General features: G+C 44.9%; 1 pseudogene; it reads left to right on the top strand.

Moving 5' to 3' along the window:
- Positions 1–5,475: 5,475 nt before the first annotated feature.
- LOC136713363 (uncharacterized) lies at positions 5,476–5,594 on the top strand (annotated as a pseudogene).
- Positions 5,595–8,563: the final 2,969 nt, after the last annotated feature.

The raw sequence follows: 8,563 nt of genomic DNA, 5'->3' as shown, positions 1-8,563 counted from the left end.
GACCCAAAACACACAGCCAAGGCAACAAAGGAGTGGTTCAAGAAGAAGCACATTAAGGTCCTGGCGTGGCCTAGCCAGTCTCCAGACCTTAATCCCATAGACAATCTGTGGAGGGAGCTGAAGGTTCGAGTTGCCAAACGTCAGCCTCGAAACCTTAATGACTTGGAGAGGATCTGCAAGGAGGATTGGGACAAAATCCCTCCTGAGATGTGTGCAAACCTGATGGCCAACTACAAGAAACGTCTGACCTCTGTGATTGCCAACAAGGGTTTTGCCACCACGTACTAAGTCGAAGGGGTCAAATACTTATTTCCCTCATTAACATGCAAATCAATGTATAACTTTTTTGAAATGCGTTTTTCTGGATTTTTTTGTTGTTATTCTGTCTCTCACTGTTAAAATACACCTACCATTAAAATTATAGACTTATCATTTCTTTGTCATTTCTTTTTTCTTTGTTGTGTGCAGGTGGGTTCCTCTTATCCCCTTACATCAGCCACTTGGGGTCGTAACATAATTGGGGGCTCGTCCGGGAGTTATATTCTTTCCCGTAGTTGCATGCAAATAGTGGTAGTGTTTGTGTGGGTGTTGTGCTGTGCAGGTGGTGTGTTTATATTATTGGTATTGGTTTTTGTGGTGTATTTTGTCACAATTATGGCCAGTTTTGATTTAAGTACTTTTCTGAGTGTCCCGTCTCTGGATCAGCTTGATGTGTGTCGCAAGGCTGATTTATATGCTTTAGCGGATCACTTCTGTTTCACAGTTTCGAGGAACATTGTTAAAGCTCAGCTTAGACAGATCGTCATGGATAAGTTGGTGGAAGGACAAGTGCTCGTTGTGCCTCCGGTGTTGCCTGATCCTGCCCGTGTCCCTGATCCTGCCCCTGCCCCAGTCACCCCGGTGATGCGCACGGCGGCCCCGGCAGTGCGGCCCGTGCCCGGTCTGAAGGAGAGTGTGGGCAGCGCGGAGGCCGCCAATACGGGTGCGGATGCGGAGGCAACAAAACCAGAACCTGGTCACACGTTCTCTACAGCCAGGTGACCAGGTTCTGGTTTTGTTGCATATTCCAGGGTCCTCCCTCTCTGCCCGGTTTTCAGGTCCATACCTGGTTGATAAAAAGTTAAGTGACACTGATTATGTGATTCGAACTCCCGACCGCCGACGCCAGTCTCGAGTGTGCCACATTAACATGTTAAAGTTATATCACTCGAGACTGACCCCTCCAGTAAAGTCGTCAGAGAAGATTGCAGAGCCCGATGTCTGCTCTGCTGTCCCAGCCTCTGTGGTTGACACTATGGAGGTTAGTTTTGGTGATGAGGATGGCTTGGTATTGCGAAACACTCCTCAGCAGTGAGCTCGGTTGCTTAATTCTGAAATGTTGCTGGTTTTCCCTTCCCAATTAGCCCATCTACCTAGTGAACAAAGAGAGGACATTATGGAATTAATCCAGGATTTCCCCTGTCTTTTCGGTGATGTCCCCACTCGCACTACAGTTTTGGAACACAATTTAAACGTGGGAAATGCTGCTCCTATTAAACAACATGCCTATCACATTAATTCTACCAAAAGGGACATCATGAAACAGGAGGTAGCATATCTGCTAGAAAATGGCCTTGCTACGCCGAGTTCTAGTCCCTGGAGTTCCCCTTGTATTTTGGTCCCTAAACCCAACGGTACCTACCAATTTTGTACGGATTACCGGAAGGTGAATGCTGTGACTGTCCCAGATTCATTCCCGTTACCAAGATTAGATGATTGCATAGATAAGGTTGGCTCCGCCATCTTTGTCAGTAAGCTGGATCTCCTGAAAGGTTACTGGCAAGTACCATTAACCCCTCGTGACCCCAGATAACTTTCTGCAGTACTCTGTCATGCCCTTCGGCATGCGCAACGCTCCTGCCACTTTTCAGCATTTGGTGAATTTAATCTTGTCTGACGTTCCACACTGTGATGCATATCTGGATGACTTAGTTGTTTATTCATCCGACTGGTCGTCTCATATCATGACGTTACGAGCTGTATTTGAGCGTTTCGCACAGGCGTCATTAACACTCAACCTGGCTAAATGTGAATTTGGAAAAGCTACGGTTTCCTACCTTGGCAAACAGGTTGGCCACGGTCAGGTGCGTCCACTGGACGCCAAGGTATCTGCTATTGTCTCCTTCCCCATGCCCACGACCCGGTGCGAGTTGCAGCGTTTTCTAGGCATGGCGGGCTACTATCGTAGTTTTTGTAGAAACTTTTCTGCGGTAGTCGCTCCACTCACCAGTCTCCTTAGTCCCTCGTCTGCATTTGTTTGGTCCGATGAATGCCAGGATGTTTTTGAGCAGGCTAAAGCACTCCTGTGCAGTACTCCTGTTCTCGCTGCCCCTGACTTTGGACGTCCTTTCAAGTTGGAGGTGGATGCGAGTGCTCGAGGTGCGGCTGCTGTCCTGTTACAGGGGGGTGGTGATGGTGTTGATCACCCTGTGTGTTATTTCTCACAGAAATTCAATAAGTGCAAAGTCAATTACTCCACAATCAAGCAGGAAGAATTAGCATTATTATTAGCATTGCAGTTATTTGAAGTTTATATTGGTTCCAGTGCTCTGCCGATTGTTGTATACACTGATCGTTACGTGCGTGTGCTCTGTGTCTGTTCTCCTCCTATCCCTATTGTACGCAGGTGTCCCGCTGTGATTGGCTCTCGTCCCCGTCACTCAACTCCGCTGTTCCGTGCTGTTCCTGTCCAATCAGATGTCTCCAACTACTGCTTAAATACCCCGTCATTCCTCCATTACGAGAGACTACCGATTGCAATGCCATTTCGTGTTGCTACCCTGTCTGTTTGTTTAAAATACCTTTGTGATTGATTGTTTTTCCTTGTGTAAATATCCACTGTTTCTTCTCTGTTTTGTTTCCGTTTACATTGTATTCTGTATTGTGCTCTGTTCAGGGGAGAACGGGTAGATAGGTGAGATACCCATGGGTTTACACGGTTACACGGTTACACGTAGGGATGTATGTTGTCTAGCACATTAGGTATTTAGGTAGGGGCGGTGATCACCCCTCTGTACTAGTTGTTAGGTTTAGATAGTTTAGTTAGTGTAGCTAGTTAGGGTCATCCTACAAGTCAGGTAGTGGTTTACTCTTTTAGACTAGCTTAGATAGGTTTTGTTTTGTTTCAGTGTTAGCCGACACCGCCCAGGGTGTTTTCCTCTGTATATTTGTTCATTATTTGTACCATTATCATCACGTGTTTTTGTATACTGTACATACTTGTACATACTCCCCTCCCCATTGTAAATAAACCCTTCTTATATATATATATATATATCTTATTGATATTGTGTTGGTTTTTGCACTCCCTTCACTCTCCCACTACTGCATTTGTGTGTTTTATGTTATGTTCCTCTTATCCCCTTACATCAGCCACTTGGGGTCATAACAGTGAGCAAACGTACAAAATCAGCAGGGGATCAAATACTTTTTTCCCTCACTGTATACGTGAAAAATGACATTGAGGCAGAAGAACTCAAATTACATCCCAGTAACGGAACAGAATCTTTGTGGGTGAAACTTTTGAACAAGAGATCAGGATAAATGAGGAGGAGGTACTAAAGGGACTAGCAGAATTAAAAACAAACAAATCACCTGGGCCAGATGGGATATTTCCAATGGTACTTAAAGAAATTAGGGAAATTATTTATAGGCCGCTAACTCAAATATTCCAAATGACACTTAGAACAGGGGATGTGCCAACTGACTGGAAGACAGCAAATTTCATACCAATCCACTGCACCACTGCAAATGTTGGAAAAAATGATTAGACAGAAAATAGAGGAGCATCTTAATGAAAACCATATTCTTGGAGATAGTCGACATGGGTTTAGATGAGGCAGATCATGACTTACTAATTTATTAGAATTTTTTGAAAATGCAGTTGCAGCTGTAGATCAGGTGAAAGCATATGATATGATATATTTAGATTTCAAAAAAGCTTTTGATAAGGTTCCACACCAAAGACTGATCCTCAAATTGGAAGCTGTAGGCATTCAGGGTAATGTATGTAGATGGAGTAGTGGTTAGGGCTCTGGACTCAAAACTGGAAGGCAGTCTGGTTCGGCTTTGTCCAATAACTTCCACTCAGTTGATCCACCTGGAAGTTGGGGTTTCGCGAAAGTAGAGTCTTTTCCAAACAGATTTTCCACTGGTTTGAAGGCTCCAAGTTTGTGCACAGGATGTCTTCTTTGTAAGCAGGATTTTCCACCGTAGTTACTTGAAGACAAAATCTTTGAGGAAAGCAGGGCCCTGTTCGTTTCCAAGGGTCAAGTTTCTTAAGACTCAATAGCTATTTAAATGACTGAACACTTTCGTATTGCAGTCGATTGTCCAGCTGTAAAACTCCACTGATCAGATGGGTATAGGCGGGCATGCGCAGTTTCTAAAGTACTTTACTAAATAAAGTCCTTTAAAAGAATTCTTCATACAGCTCAATCTCCTTCTCCCAGTTAAACTCTTCTGTTGCCAGCAAAGACTTGGTTGGTTTCGGGTTCCGGTTCTGGCAAAAGAGTTGAGTTGAGGCAGCGAGTTACCGGTTCAGGTGAGAGAGAGAGAGAGAGAGAAGTGCTGTGCTTTACTTTTTATGCCTGATAGATCATAGGTGATTGGTTCTTGAGTTTGTGAGATTGGATTTCAGTTTCAGCCCCCAGTCTCCTATTGGAGGAGGCTCGATTTATGCCTGATGTCAATCCATGCCATCTTTTGGAATCGCCGGTTGGCCTGGGTTCATAGCTCTATTTCGGGATTTCGGCTCTCACCCGCTTCAAAGGGTTTTATTACCTCCAGGCCCTAATGGTGTGAAATGATGTCCGTGTAGACATAAAGGGTGTAAAATCCTGCGCGGATATCCGCGGGGTATGGAGCTATTATATCCTTAAATTCATCCTCATTGTTGGCGTAAAACCCTAAAATCCGGCCTAGGTTACCGCTGGTTTTAAATCTTATCGTAGGCGCGGCCTCCATGTAAACTTTATTTTTAATCGAACTGTAATGTAATCTGACAGGTTGTTTCCCTACAGAGATCTGTTTGTTCATCTCTTCTAATAATTTTTCAATATTTTCATAATAGCCGTTTTTAATACGAAAGTCCACTATTTGTTAATTCCGATGTCCAAAATTGAAAAGACAGAGTCTCCATCACGTACTACAGCCCAAGTGTGGGGATACTGTATTCTGACAACCCCACCTCCCAGGTACCCTGTAGTTCTATAGGTTTTACAAATTTGACCGTAAAACTAGAAATGGTGTTGTTAGGATAAATGTCGAGGGACGCGTTACTAGGCAGCGTTACATAGAATCCTCCCTCTTCCACCTTCATGACCCATAATGAAAGATCCTCTATGAGCTATCACTTGTATAGCGGCCTTATATCGCGCCCCGCACAAGCCAAAACCTAGTCTGCCTTTAAGAGACATCATGCAGCCAGGGCTCTCGGCTTACGGCCACACCGTCCTGAACGCGCCCGATCTCGTCCGATCTCGGAAGCTCAACAGGGCAGCGCCTGGTCGGTACTTGGATGGGAGACCTCCTTGAAATACCAGGTGCTGCAAGCTTTTTATGTCTCCTGGGTAACTTCATCATAGCTCTTATTACTCTTTGTGTCTGGAGGAGATATAAATGAAGTGTTCTACACCTACCCGGCTACTTTCAACACCCTTTCCTGTACTGACATTGTTCCGTCCATTTTTTTTTTTTTTGCTGCAGGTTGCGTCAATACCCGCCTGCCTTTAAGAGACATCATGCAGCCAGGCCTCTTGGCTTGCGGCCACACCGTCCTGAATGCGCCTTGATTGTGGGAGTGACCGGACCGGTTTGGTGAGTTTGTGAGAGGAGGCAGTGTGTTTCGGCACACTGCTCTCTTTGTGGAAAACACTTCGAAATTGTATTTTTATTTATTTTGTATTTGTTTTATATGTTTCATCCCTTCCCTATAGTGCCAAGTTCATGACTGCTGAGGGACTTAGACACTTCCGGGTTCTGCATAATAACCAGCATAAAATTTGCTCCCTCTGTTTGTCCCCTGACCACTTGATGAAGAATTGCCCTTCCTTTATTTGCTTTGATTGTGGGGTACAGGGCCATTCTGTTCGACGCTGCACTGCCCCATCATGTTTGGGGTGTCGCAAAAAGCCCATGTACTGCCACTGTGAATCTATGGATGGCAGCTGAGAGTGGTGTGGTACATCAAGGGGGTCAGTCAGGAACATGCTTGCAATATAGGGAAAGTCTCTTATGGGTACACTTCTTTCAGTGACCATGCTTTCTTTTCCTTTGAGCTTAATTTTTGTAAATTGCAGAAGGGGCCTGGGCTTTGGTGTTTTAATAATCAACTTTTGAAAGAGGTGGATTTTAATGAGGGGATTGAGAGACTCGTGGAGAGCAGCCTGTCCTGTCCCTTATTTGAAGGAGGAGCAGCAGGAGGGCTATATCTTGAAGATCGATCAAGAGAAGGCTTTTGATAGGGTAGAGCATGATTATCTTCTTGAGGTGCTTCAGCGGTTTGGGTTTGGTAAGCATTTTATTTCTTGGGTTGGGATTTTTTACACAGGTATTTATAGCCGGGTTAAATGCAACGGGTACCTGACAGACTTTTTTCCAGTGGAGAGGTCGGTAAGACAGGGTTGCCCTTTATCTGCTTTGCTTTATTCTCTGGTGGTGGAGCCTTTGAGTTTGGCCTTACAGCAGAATAGGGAGATTGTGGGTATTGCTATCCCTGATTGCATAACTCAGTCTCTTCTTTATCAACATGCAGACGATACAACTCTCACGCTCTCTAGTTTGACTTGTGTTCCCACAGTGATGGCAGTGTTTGATATGTACTGCTCAGCTTCAGGGGCAAAGGTGAATGTAGGCAAATCAGAAATTTTGGCCATTCATCCGAGTGTTGCAATGTCTACTCTTTCTATTCCTTTTAAGGTGGTGGGGGATGCGCTACAGATTTTGGGAGTGTACATTGGGTTGGAGGAGGAGGTGGTTGTGGAGTTGAACTGGCGGGGCAGGATCCAGAAATTAGTGGCGATTTTAAATCTCTGGTCTTGCAGAGTTTTAACTTTAAAAGGTCGAGTTCTGGTTATTAATAGCCTGTTGCTCTCCCGGCTCTGGTTTTTGCTGAATGTGATGGAGCTTCCTCAGTGGGTTGAGATGCAGGTGAAAAGCTTAGTGGGCAGGTTTTTGTGGGAGGGTAAGCCGGCGAAAATTGGCTATAACACCATGATTGGGGAAGTTCGTAGGGGGGGGTTGATGCTTGCAGACCTGCCATTAAAGAAGAAGAGCTTTTGCATTGTAGTACTGAAGCGTTTTTTAGACCGGGGGAATTGTAGTGTGTGGAAAGGGTTTCTGCTGCACTATTTTAATAAATGGGGGGGGTTGGGGATGGGTGAGAGTATTTTGTGTATGTGTCTTCGACCTTCTATGCTGCGGGGTATTCCCCAGTTTTATCAGGAAGTGTTGCTATCATGGGCCGAATTCTTGCCATCTCTGTCTTTTAGTCCTGATAGTAGGGAGCAGATTCTTAATCAGCCACTCTTTCTTAACCCTTTGCTTCAATCAGGTGGCAAGTCCCTTTATGTGCAGTGTTTTGTGGAGGCGGGGGTGCTTCGGGTGCAGGATATCATGTATGTGGTTTGGGAGGGGTTTTTGCCCACTCAGGCCATTGCAGACTCAGTTTGGGAGAAGAATGAGGATGTGCCTTTTAGAATCGTGGCTGTGGAGTATGATACCATTAAGCGTGCTCTTCCTGAGAGTTGGATAAGAGTAATTAATGAGGGGTGTAACACTATCCTTTGTCCCACAAGGTCTGTCCCGCAATTTATTTTGCAGGGGAGGGAGTTTCCTGTCCCCTTTCTTGATTGTGTGACACAGTTGTTTTATCTGACCCTCTTGCGTGCCGTTTTTGTCCGGCCAGAGTCTGAATTGCTTTGGCAGAGGAGGTGCCCGACCTTGTCTGTTTCCTACTTATGGAGGAACTTACGTATTGCTTTTAATTCCCCTGACTGTGAGGATCTCAACTTTAGGTTGCGGCACAACTGCATATTTTCACAGTGGCTTCTCCATAAGTTGCATCTTGCAGACACTAGTTTGTGCTCAGTGTGTCAGCAGCGGGTGGAAGGCATTATGCACTTTTTTGTACAGTGTGCAGAGTTGAAGGGGTTGGGGATTTATCTACACCAGTTGTTAGAGGGGTTCTATGGGTTTGCTGATGTGGAGATTCAACAAGACCTTCACTCGGTGTCCTGGGATTCTCTTTTCTTATTTGGGTTACACGGGGTATTCCCCAAAGTCAATGTGGAATTCATTAACTTTCTTCTTAGTCATGCTCGACATGCAGTTTACAAGAGGCGAAATCGATCTCTGTTTAGTGGTGAAACACTGGATGTAGTTCACCTATTCACACTGAGTCTGAAACGGGATATCTATTCAGTGTATTCGTTTTGTAAGAGGGATGAGAGGGCCATGACTCGTTTCAAAGAGATATTTTTATATAATAATGTAATCGTAAAACTGATGGGTGATGATCTGATTC

The sequence above is a fragment of the Amia ocellicauda genome, chromosome 2 (genome assembly GCF_036373705.1).
Source record: "Amia ocellicauda isolate fAmiCal2 chromosome 2, fAmiCal2.hap1, whole genome shotgun sequence".
NCBI classification, from domain to species: Eukaryota; Metazoa; Chordata; class Actinopteri; order Amiiformes; family Amiidae; genus Amia; species Amia ocellicauda.
The sequence above is the reverse complement of the archived record's forward strand: the minus strand, read 5'-3'. Positions and strand labels throughout refer to the sequence as shown.